We start from the raw sequence: 13,456 nt of genomic DNA, 5'->3' as shown, positions 1-13,456 counted from the left end.
TGGGCTCTATCGGCGAGTTGGATGAAGAAGACGACTTGTGTGGAGGGAGGACTTTGTTTTATTTGCGCTAGCGGCTGGTCCGTGTGCAATGTTTTTAAAATGATGTTTGTTGTTCATGATTGAAGCTCAAGGACTGCTGGACGGGTGAGCGAACTTTAAATCTATATTCTCTTCGCATACTTAATTTTCTCTTTAAAGCTGTATTCCCCTGTTTCATCATGCCGAACTGGCTGCTAAAGACTGTTCACGCTACCAAATTTCACTAGTCTGAGCTATTGAAATTGGTGTATGTCTTGGAACTACACTACGATTTTTTCCAAATTTCGCTTTCTACTACGTGAAAATTACAGTAATATGAACCATTGGATACTAAAAGACTTGGTGAACAAGCGCAAGAATAGGACTAACTGTATTCATATTAACGCCTAGCTTCTCTTCGAATTTCAGGATTGTATTAATACTTGTAGGTTCTATCTTTCCTAATTCCTGTTGCCAGCCTTAGGTACTGTTCTCTTCCTCATCCTTCCCTTTTCCCCACGTTCTGTCCCGGGGTTCTCTTTTCTTTTGTTTTTTGCTATTGTACAGTGGCCTATATGCCTTTTCAAATTCTTTTAAAATTTTGTATTAATGGGTAATATCTGTTTAGCATTTGTAGGATACTCCTAATGAAAACTATTGTAAAATTCATCTCTTGTTTTGAGTCTAGCTGTTTTGGGTAGAAAATTGTGTTATAAAATGGTCGTCCCATTTATTTTAAAAATCTGAAGTATCTATTTTTTTAAATATTGTTGCTCTCTTCAATCATCTGTTCAGTCTCTTTGGCATGTAAAAATCGTTTTTGGTATTTGTGGTAATATATTATTATTATGAAAAAAAGTTCCTTCTCTTTCCCTGATTTTTATCACACGTATTTCCATGCCCTTTATTACCTGTACTTACCTCGGGTCCCTCTGGAAAATGGACACAGTAAAATGCTTCCTTCTGCGCTCTGCTAAAAGGTTCACTTTGAAACTGAAATATGAGTACTTGTATATGCATGGATTTTGTGGAGAGCTGTAATCCTTTTTGTGGCATGCCATACTTGGATGGACAGTAATATAATAGGACAGTTCGAGCGCCACGACCTCCTCCGGGCTCCCAGGGCTCCCTACACCACCCGCAGGAAATTTGAATTTTGGCGGGAAATTTGAATTTTGGCGCAAGATTTGAATTTGTAAACAAAGCCACGTGCTGTTTTACAGCTGTCATCGACAACAACGCATCGCTAACCTCAGTACTGCCATCTTGACGGGCCTAAACCTCAGTAGTACCAACTTAACCTAACTAGCGTGAGGTAAACAAAGCCACGTGTTCTTTGACAGCCACGTGCTTTTAGACAGACAACAACACATCGCTAACCTCACTGCTGCCATCTTGACGGGCCTAAACCTCAGTTGTGCAAACTTAACCTAACTAGTGCGAGGTAAACAAAGCCACGTGTTTTTGACAGCTGTCATCCGCCATCGTTAATCCAGGGAGCACCGTGCTGCCCTCTTTATCGTAGTAGATGTAAATTCATCACCTGTCATCGGCAGTGCTGCCATCTTGGCGAGCCTAAACATTAGTGTTACCAACTTAACCTCACTAGCGTGAGATAAACAAATCTACGTGCTTTTTTGACAGCTGTCATCCGCCATCTTTAATCCAGACAGCACAGTGGTGCCCTCTTTAGCTACTTACCTTTGAAATGTAGTACGTCACAGATGTCATCCGCCATCTTGCATCGCAAACCTCAGTGCTGCACTCTTTAGCTAGATACCTTTGAAATGTAGTGGGGGCAATTTGAGAAATTCTTTACGCTCGTGTTTGGAAACAAAGCCACGTGCTTTTTTGACAGCTGTCATCCGCCATCTTTAATCCAGACAGCACCGTGCTGCCCTCTTTAGCTACTTACCTTTGAAATGTGGTACGTCACAGCTGTCATCCGCCATCTTACATCGCGAACCTCAGTGGTGCACCCTTTAGCTAGATACCTTAGAAATGTAGTGAGGGCATTTTGAAAAATTATTTATGCTCTTATTTGGAAACAAACCTATGCGCATTTTTGTCAGCTATCACCCGACATCTTTAATCCAGAGAGCAACGTCCTGCCGTCTATGTGGTGGTAGTAAATTCTACACGCTCTTGTTTGGAAACAAACCCATGTGCATTTCTGACAGCTGTCAATCACCAGAGAGCACCGTGCTGCCCTCTTTGCGCCGGTGGCAAATTCCACGTGCTTTACAAACTCACGTGCTTTTTGACAGCTGTCATCCGCCATCTTGCATCACAAACCTCAGTGCTGTACTCTTTAGCTAGATAAATTTGAAATGTGGTGGCGGAAAATTCCTCGTGCTCTTGTTTGGAAACAAAGCCACGTGCTTTTTTGATAGCTATCATCCGCCATCATTAATCAATAGAGCACTGTGCTGCTATCATGCGGGTAATTTCGTCAGCTGTCATCCGCCGACTTTAATCTACAGAGCGCCGTGCTGCTCTCTGTAGTAGCGAGCAATTTGAAAATTTCTGTTAGCTGTCATCCGCCATCTTTAATCAAGAGAGCACCGTGCTGCCATCTTTAGCTAGATACCTTTGAATTGTGGTGGCGGCAAATTGAAAAATTCCACGTGCTCTTGTTTAGTAAACAAAGCCACGTGCTTTTTTGACAGCTATCATCCGCCATCTTTAATCAACAGAGCACTGTGCTGCTATCATGCGGGTAATTTCGTCAACTGTCATCCGCCATCTTTAATCTACAGAGCGCCGTGCTGCTCTCTGCAGTAGCGGGCAATTTGAAAAGTTCTGTTACTTATCATCCGTCATCTCTAATCAACAAAGCATCGTACTGCTATCTTTAGCTACATACATTTAACATGTGGTGGCGGATAATTTGAAAAAAACTTTCGTTAGCTATCATCCACCATCTTTACTCAACAGAGCATCGTGCTGCTATCTCTAGCTACATATATTTAACATGCGGTGGCGGCAATTTGAAATTCTATCTAGATCCCATCTTTAATCAACAGAGCACCGTGCTGCTACCCCTTTGAATTGTGGTGACGGATAATTTGAAATTCCGTTAGCTATCATCATTAAACATTAGTGCATTCGCTAACCTAACCTCTCATCTACTATGTTGAAGGAGACTATACGACACCTCCTCTACCTCCTGCTCTTCCTCCACCTCCTCCTCCTCTACCACCTCCGCCTCCTCCTCCTCCTCCTCTGTCAAGGCATAGCTTTATCGAACACGCATCGCGAAGGCAAGAGTGTGCAGCGATATGCATGTTTAGACTTGCGGATTACGAAAGAAACATAACAAGACTTGAATCGAACACTGCACGCGATGTCGTTAACTTCAACATGTGATTAAAACATTGTCTGGTGTGTTCATAACACTACATAAGTGATCAAGACTAGAATCGAACGCTGTACTTAATACAACATGTTAGGGGATACCTTTGTTCTAAGAAGATCAGATTGAAACATAACAAGACTAGAATTGAACACTGCACTCGATGTCGTTAACCTTAACATATGATCAGAACATTGATTGACGTGTTCAGATCACTAAACAAGTAGAACCGAACACTGTACTCGATACAACATGTTAGGGGATACCTTTGTTCTAAGAAAATTAGATTGAAACGTAACAAGACTAGAATCGAACACTGCACTCGATGTCGTTAACCTTAACATGTGATCAGAACATTGATTGATGTGTTCAGATCACTAAACAAGTAGAACCGAACACTGTACAACATGTCAGGGGATACCTTTGTTCTAAGAAAATTAGATTGAAACATAACAAGACTAGAACCGAACACTGTACTCGATAAAACATATTATGGGATACCTTTGTTCTAAGAAAATTAGATTGAAACATAACAAGACTAGAATCGAACACTGCACTCGATGTCGTTAACCTTAACATGTGATCAGAACATTGACTGATGTGTTCAGATCACTAAACAAGTAGAACCGAACACTGTACAACATGTCAGGGGATACCTTTGTTCTAAGAAAATTAGATTGAAACATAACAAGACTAGAACCGAACACTGTACTCGATACAACATGTTAGGGGATACCTTTGTTCTAAGAAAATTAGATTGAAACATAACAAGACTAGAATCGAACACTGCGCTCGATGTCGTTAACATTAACATGTGATCAGAACATTGATTGATGTGTTCAGATCACTAAACAAGTAGAACCGAACACTGTACAACATGTCAGGGGATACCTTTGTTCTAAGAAAATTAGATTGAAACATAACAAGACTAGAATCGAACACTCGATGTCGTTAACCTTAACATGTGATCCGATACAACATGTTAGGGGATACGTTTGTTCTGAGAACACTGTAAGAACATTGTTTGATGTGTTCAGAGCAAAAGTACAACTTCAATGATTTACCTAGTGTAAAAATCAAAAACACACACTGTGCACATATCGCATAGCTATTTCGCCTATCACTTGCCTAGTACGAAAATCAAAAACACACTGTGCACATATCGCATAGCTAACTCGGCAACACTTCAAATGATTTGCTTAGTGCGAAAATAAAAAAAATTATACCGCGTAGCTAACTCGTTCACCGCACTGCTAAGACGCTTAGTAATTGCAAATACACTGATATATGTTATGCGAAAATCAAGAAAGCACACTGCGTAGCCAACTCGCTCGGTCACTCGCTTAGTAATTGCAACACGACTAGAAAATTGATACACGTTACTGTTTTTTTTCCTCGAAACACACACACACATACGGATAAGAATGTTGCGAGATACTACATACTTACATGTTCTTTTAAAAAAAATTGGGGGATGAAAGATCATAAATTATATGTACACATGTTGTCTCCTCCAAGTTGTAAGACGAAATAGACGCAGTACTGCGAGTTTCCGCTATAGCTGGCGAACGGAAGTAGCATGATATCTCAGCAAAAAGAAAAAAATACGCGTGAGCTTGCATACACGCAAGTCAGACACAATGATGGATACCGCGATTCAAATCCTGGCAACTTATGCCGTCAGGAAGGTCATCCGGGTAGATCATGTAATTACACGTTATGACGATCGTGCAGGTCCCTCGCCTAGCATTTGCTATTTTTTACGGCTTCCGACGGTAGGAGTTCGAACCTGCTATCTCCCGAAGTAGCGAGAATGATTGCGGGTACAAGAGTGTTTGAGGGTGATTCATTTCTCGGATGGGGGCGATCCTACTGTTGCATATTACATTCTCCGGTAGTTTTCAGGGCATACAAAAAAAGCCAGCATTAAGTAAGGACTGTTGATGGAGACGTTAAACCTTGTGCAGACTCCTTCGAAAATGATTGTGAGTACAAGATCTTGATAGTGATTCATCTGTCGGATGGAGGTGATAAGCTGTGTGCAGGCTGAGGGCGTGCAAAAAGCCAGCATTAAGTAAGGGCTGTTGATGGGGGCGTTAAACCTTGCGCAGACTCCTTCGAAAATGATTGTGAGTATAAGACGTTGATGGTGATTCATCTGTCGGGTGGAGGCGTTAAGCCTTGTTGCAGGCTTCTTCGGTAGGAGTGGGCTATGTGCCGGCGCCGGGTTTTACCCTATCCCTACGGTAGTATATTACATTCTTAGGTAGTTTCGAGGGCGTGCAAAAAAGCCAGCATTAAGTAAGGGCTGTTGATGGGGGGTGTTAAACCTTGTACAGGCTCCTTCAACAGGAGTAGCCTATATGCCGGCACCGAGCGGGCTCTTTCGATAGGGGTAGGCTATATGCTGGTACTGGGTTTTAACCTCTCCGTACAATCATAATATTTTATGTTAGGAACTTACACGTGCTAAATACTACACGGTTAAGAAAACGTTCCACGAGTTACAAGTGGCTTATCAGCACGCATTGTCCTCGTTCAAGGTTACTACAGCCGAAAGCCGAGTGAACAATTTCAGCCAACACATGCATTCTACACTCCGCTCTGACTAACTGCGCCGATACAACTTCAAAGATAGTGTTCTATGCGGAAGAACAAAAAATGTAACCCATAACCCGTTCCTAAAACTTAACACTGTAAATGCTTGGAGCTCCTGCTTTTACAGCTAGATGTGGTTCCTAACGTAGCAGGGCCGGGATTAAAAATATGTTTAACAGCCCAGTGCCCCCTTCCATAACATGAGATTTTAAATCGCAAGTATCTGTTTTACGGCCGGCTGCCCTTCCTGACGCAATATTTTAAATCACAAGAATCTGTTTTACAACTGGATGCCCTTCTAGGATTTAAAAAAGCAGTATCTAGCCTCTTACATCATACACTATTGTTCTACCGTACGGCCGGTTGCCCTTCCTGACGTGAGATTTTAAATCACAAGAATCTGTTTTATAACTAGATGCCCTTCTAGGATTTTAAATAGCAGTATCTAGCCTCTTACATCATACACTATTGTTTTACAGTCGGTCGCCCTTCCTAACGTCAAAGTCCTGGGATTAAGAATCTGTTTTACAACTAGATGCTCTTTTTAACACGAGAATCGGGGTTTTACAGCTAGATGCTCTTCTTAGAATTTTAAAAAGCAGTATCTAGCCTCTTACATCATACACTATTGTTTTACGGTACGGCCGGTTGCCCTTCCTGACGTGAGATTTTAAATCACAAGAATCTGTTTTACGACTGGTTCCCCTTCCTAACGCAAAACTGGCAGCATCTAGCCTCTTACATCATACACTATTGTTTTCGACCGGTTGCCCTTCCTGACGTCAATGAACTTGGATTAAGAATCTGTTTTACAACTAGTTGCCCTTTCTAACACGGGAATCGGGGTTTTACAGCTAGATGCACTTCTTAGATTTTAATAAGCAGTATCTAGCCTCTTACATCATACACTATTGTTTCACGGTACGGCTGGTTGCCCTTCCTGACGCGAGACTTTAAATCACAATAATCTGTTTTACGACTGATTGCCCTTCCTGACACAAAACTAGCAGTATCTAGCCTCTTACATCATACGCTATTGTTTTCGACCGGTCGCCCTTACTGACGTCAAAGAACTGGGACTAAGAATCTGTTTTACAACTAGATGCTCTTTTTAACACGAGAATCGGGGTTTTACAGCTAGATGCACTTCTTAGATTTTAAATCGCAGTATCTAGTGTTACAATTCACAAGAATCTGTTTTACGACTGGTTGCCCTTCCTGACACAAAACTAGCAGTATCTAGCCTCTTAAATCATACACTATTGTTTTCGACCGGTTGCCCTTCCTGACGTCAAAGAACTGGGATTAAGAATCTGTTTTACAACTAGATGCTCTTTTTAACACGAGAATCGGGGTTTTACAGCTAGATGCACTTCTTAGATTTTAAATCGCAGTATCTAGTGTTACACTTCACAAGAATCTGTTTTACAACTGGTTGCCCTTCCTGACACAAAACTAGCAGTATCAAGCCTCTTACATCATACGCTATGGTTTTCGACCGGTTGCCCTTCCTGACGTCAAAGAACTGGGATTAAGAATCTGTTTTACAACTATATGCTCTTTTTAACACGAGAATCGGGGTTTTACAGCTAGATGCACTTCTTAGATTTTAAATCGCAGTATCCAGTGTTACACTTCACAAGAATCTGTTTTACGACTGGTTGCCCTTCCTGACACAAAACTATTAGGATCTAGCCTCTTACATCGTACACTATTGTTTTACGGTCGGTTGCCCTTCCTGACGTCAAAGAACTGGGATTAAGAATCTGTTTTACAACTAGTTGCCCTTTCTAACACGAGAATCGGGGTTTTACAGCTAGATGCTCTTCTTAGTGCAGAAACTAAGATTTTAAATCGCTGCATCACGAACTATTGTTTTACGGCCGGATGCCCTTCCTGACGCGAGATTTTAAATCGCAAGAATTTGTTTTAAGACTAGTTACCATTCGTGATGCGAGAAATAAGATTTTAAAATACAGCATCTAGCCTCTTACATCATACACCATAGTTTTACGGCTATTTAGCCTCCTTGACGCGAGGACTAAGATTTCAACTCGCGATAATCTGTTTTACTGCTAAATACCTTTCCTAACGCGAGAACTAAGATTTTAAATCACGAGAATTAATTTTACAGCTGGGTGTTATTTTTGATGAGAGAAACGAGATTTTAAATTGTGTCCCACACCACAAGCTATTATTTAATAGCTAGATGCCCTTCTTGACGCATAAACTATTAGTATCTAGCCTCTTACATCATACACCATAGTTTTTTTTGCTAGGGGCTTTACGTCGCACCGACACAGATAGGTCTTATGGCGACGATGGGATAGGAAAGGCCTAGGAGTTGGAAGGAAGCGGCCGTGGCCTTAATTAACCACGGAAAACCATTTTCAGGGCTGCCGATAGTGGGATTCGAACCTACTATCTCCCGGATGCAAGCTCACAGCCGCGCGCCTCTACGCGCACGGCCAACTCGCCCGGTACACCATAGTTTTACAGCCGGTTACCCCCTTCCTGACTAGGATTTTAAATCGCAGTATACGCGACAAATCAGTTGTAGCGGGTTTTATAACTAGATGTCCCGGTACCGGCACATAGCCTACTCCTACCGAAGAAGCCTGCACAAGGCTTATCACCCCCATCCGACAAATGAATCACCCTCAAACACTCTTAGCAGTGCGGTGAACGAGTTAGCTACGCGGTATATTTTTTTTTATTTTCGCACTACGCAAATCATTTGAAGTGTTGCCGAGTTAGCTATGCGATATGTGCACAGTGTGTTTTTGATTTTCGTACTAGGCAAGTGATAGGCGAGATAGCTATGCGATATGTGCACAGTGTGTGTTTTTGATTTTTACACTAGGTAAATCATTGAAGTTGTACTTTTGCTCTGAACACATCAAACAATGTTCTTACAGTGTTCGATTCTAGTCTTGTTATGTTTCAATCTAATTTTCTTAGAACAAAGGTATCCCATAATATGTTTTATCGAGTACAGTGTTCGGTTCTAGTCTTGTTATGTTTCAATCTAATTTTCTTAGAACAAAGGTATCCCCTGACATGTTGTACAGTGTTCGGTTCTACTTGTTTAGTGATCTGAACACATCAATCAATGTTCTGATCACATGTTAAGGTTAACGACATCGAGCGCAGTGTTCGATTCTAGTCTTGTTATGTTTCAATCTAATTTTCTTAGAACAAAGGTATCCCCTAACATGTTGTATCGACTACAGTGTTCGGTTCTAGTCTTGTTATGTTTCAATCTAATTTTCTTAGAACAAAGGTATCCCCTGACATGTTGTACAGTGTTCGATTCTACTTGTTTAGTGATCTGAACACATCAATCAATGTTCTGGTCACATGTTAAGGTTAACGACATCGAGTGCAGTGTTCGATTCTAGTCTTGTTATGTTTCAATCTAATTTTCTTAGAACAAAGGTATCCCCTAACATGTTGTATCGAGTACAGTGTTCGGTTCTAGTCTTGTTATGTTTCAATCTAATTTTCTTAGAACAAAGGTATCCCCTGACATGTTGTACAGTGTTCGGTTCTACTTGTTTAGTGATCTGAACACATCAATCAATGTTCTGATCACATGTTAAGGTTAACGACATTGAGTGCAGTGTTCGATTCTAGTCTTGACACGTTTCAATCTAATTTTCTTAGAACAAAGGTATCCCCAAACATGTTGTATCGAGTACAGTGTTCGGTTCTACTTGTTTAGTGATCTGAACACGTCAATCAATGTTCTGATCATATGTTAAGGTTAACGACATCGAGTGCAGTGTTCAATTCTAGTCTTGTTATGTTTCAATCTGATCTTCTTAGAACAAAGGTATCCCCTAACATGTTGTATTAAGTACAGCGTTCGATTCTAGTCTTGATCACTTATGTAGTGTTCTGAACACACCAGACAATGTTTTAATCACATGTTGAAGTTAACGACATCGCGTGCAGTGTTCGATTCAAGTCTTGTTATGTTTCTTTCGTAATCCGCAAGTCTAAACATGCATTTCGCTGCACACTCTTGCCTTCGCGATGCGTGTTCGATAAAGCTATGCCTTGACAGAGGAGGAGGAGGAGGAGGCGGAGGTGGTAGGGGAGGAGGAGGTGGAGGAAGAGCAGGAGGTAGAGGAGGTGTCGTATAGTCTCCTTCAACATAGTAGGTGAGAGGTTAGGTTAGCGAATGCACTAATGTTTAATGATGATAGCTAACGGAATTTCAAATTATCCGTCACCACAATTCAAAGGGGTAGCAGCACGGTGCTCTGTTGATTAAAGATGGGATCTGGATAGAATTTCAAATTGCCGCCACCGCATGTTAAATATATGTAGCTAGATATAGCAGCACGATGCTCTGTTGAATAAAGAGGGTGGATGATAGCTAACGGAAGTTTTTTCAAATTATCCGCCACCACATGTTAAATGTATGTAGCTAAGGATAGCAGTACGATGCTTTGTTGATTAAATATGACGGATGACAAGTAACATAAGTTTTCAAATTGCCCGCTACTACAGAGAGCAGCACGGCGCTCTGTAGATTAAAGATGGCGGATGACAGCTGACGAAATTACCCGCATGATAGCAGCACAGTGCTCTCTTGATTAAAGATGACGGGTGATAGCTGTCAAAAAAGCACGTGGCTTTGTTTACTAAACAAGAGCACGTGGAATTTTTCAATTTGCCGCCACCACATTTCAAAGGTATCTAGCTAAAGGTGGCAACACGGTGCTCTCTTGATTAAAGATGGCGGATGACAGCTAACAGAACTTTTCAAATTGCTCGCTACTACAGGGAGCAGCACGGCGCTCTGTAGATTAAAGATGGCGGATGACAGCTGACGAAATTACCCGCATGATAGCAGCACAGTGCTCTATTGATTAATGATGGCGGATGATAGCTATCAAAAAACACGTGGCTTTGTTTCCAAACAAGAGCACGTGGAATTTACCGCCACCACATTTCAAAGGTGTCTAGCTAATGAGTACAGCACTGAGGTTTGCGATGCAGGATGGCGGATGACATCCGTGACGTACTACATTTCAAAGGTAAGTAGCTAAAGAGGGCACCACTGTGCTCTCTGGATTAAAGATGGCGGATGACAGCTGACAAAAAAGCGCATCGGTTTGTTTCCAAACAAGAGCATAAAGAATTTTTCAAATTGCCGCCAGTACATTTCAAAGGTATCTAGCTAAAGAGTGCACCACTGAGGTTTGCGATGTAAGATGGCGGATGACAGCTGTGACGTACCACATTTCAAAGGTAAGTAGCTAAAGAGGGCAGCACGGTGCTCTCTGGATTAAAGATGGCGGATGACAGCTGTCAATAAAGCACGTGGCTTTGTTTGCAAACACGAGCATAAAGAATTTCTCAAATTGCCCCCACTACATTTCAAAGGTATCTAGCTAAAGAGTGCAGCACTGAGGTTTGCGATGCAAGATGGCGGATGACATCTGTGACGTACTACATTTGAAAGATAAGTAGCTAAAGAGGGCACCACTGTGCTCTCTGGATTAAAGATGGCGGATGACAGCTGTCAAAAAAGCACGTAGATTTGTTTATCTCACGCTAGTGTGGTTAAGTTGGTAGCACTAAGGTTTAGGCCCGCCAAGATGGCAACACTGCCGATGACAGGTGACGAATTTGCAGCTACTGCGATAAAGAGGGCAGCACGGTGCTCTCTGGATTATAGTTGGCGGATGACAGCTGTCAAAAAAGCACGTAGATTTGTTTATCTCACGCTAGTGAGGTTAAGTTGGTAGCACTAAGGTTTAGGCTCGCCAAGATGGCAGCACTGCCGATGACAGGTGATGAATTTACATCTAGTACGATAAAGAGGGCAGCACGGTGCTCTCTGGATTAAAGATGGCGGATGACAGCTGTCAAAAGCACGTGGCTGTCAAAAAACACGTGGCTTTGTTTACCTCGCGCTAGTTAGGTTAAGTTGGTACTACTGAGGTTTAGGCCCGTCAAGATGGCAGCAGTGAGGTTAGCGATGTGTTGTTTTCTGTCAAAAAGCACGTGGCTCTCAAAAAACGCGTGGCTTTGTTTACCGCGCGCTAGTTAGGTTAAGTTGGTACTACTGAGGTTTTGGCCCGTCAAGATGGCAGTACTGAGGTTAGCGATGCGTTGTTGTCTGTCAAAAAGCACGTGGCTGTCAAAAAACACGTGGATTTTTTTACCTCGCGCTAGTTAGGTTAAGTTGGTACTACTGAGGTTTAGGCCCGTCAAGATGGCAGTACTGAGGTTAGCGATGCGTTCTTGTCGATGACAGCTGTCAAAAAGCACGTGGCTTTGTTTATAAATTCAAATCTCGCGCCAAAATTCAAATTTCCCGCGGGTGGTGGATGGAGCCCTGGGAGCCCGGAGGAGGTGGTATCGCCCGAACTGTCTTATTATACTACTATGGACTGCTGTTTGTTTACGTTACCGCGTTAGTCGGACTAGTGTCCAAGTTCATGACTTAGTTATATTCTTCAATGATCCCTAATTTTTTGTGAGTGTACTACAAATTATGGCCGTGTTTACTTTGTTGGTTTATTGATTTGTCATTTCCATACTGCTGCATTTCGATTATTCTGAGTGTACATGGTTACCCAGGTACGACACCACACCCAAACTATATAATCTTAGCACATTTGAGTAGAGGGGATTTGATTCACACATCAGCCATTGTCGAAGTGGTTTTTCGTGGTTTCCACACTTCGTATCAAGGCCGTTGTCGCTTCCTTCCCTCTCCTTTGTCTGTCTCTTCCCATTCCTAACAAGGCCCCTGGTCAATTTAGCAGGTGTGTCCTTCGTCTAGCCAGTCGCTAGCGCCGATTTCGGGAAAATATTTTTGGGGTCGCATGATTAACATGAAAACAGACGAAACAGACCAATAATAGAACTTGTTGCTCAAATTGATTTTTTAACGAATCTTATGAATGGAGTTTTCAATAATATCCACAAGCAAACAGAAAAATAGAACCTGGTTCATAAATACATACTTATTTCATAAATACATTAAACTGTTCTGGAATCAAATCATTACAATGAGCTACTTCTTGAAGTATCCTCTAACAATTATTTTTGCTTCGTTCGGCAACGACTCACGAAACATTCCTCTTTGAAGCAAAGGACGATTAGAGTCTACATTTTCTTTATGGAACTGTAAAATTGTGTCTTTGTTTGCATCACTACAAAGTATAAACTCTTGGACTTCAAGCAAGAAATTGTAAGATGTGTCAAAACGGGAAGCCAAACAATGAAGAGTGTTGTCTATGAGTAGAGGAACAGTGGCCGTTCTGAACCACCTCGTCAGCATTTTTTTGCTGAGTCAGCACCAAAGGTCATTGGCAACGTGACGTCATGACCACGTGACCGTGACGTCATCACCACGTGCTATTGTTTGTAAACAAGGCCACGTGATTTTTTTTGACAGCCACGTGCTTTTTGACAGCTGTCATCGACACTTTGTGTCAGGAAGGGCATCCGGGTGTATAG

This window comes from Anabrus simplex, chromosome 13 (assembly GCF_040414725.1).
Source record: "Anabrus simplex isolate iqAnaSimp1 chromosome 13, ASM4041472v1, whole genome shotgun sequence".
Lineage (NCBI taxonomy): Eukaryota > Metazoa > Arthropoda > Insecta > Orthoptera > Tettigoniidae > Anabrus > Anabrus simplex.
This window is presented reverse-complemented; position numbering follows the sequence as displayed.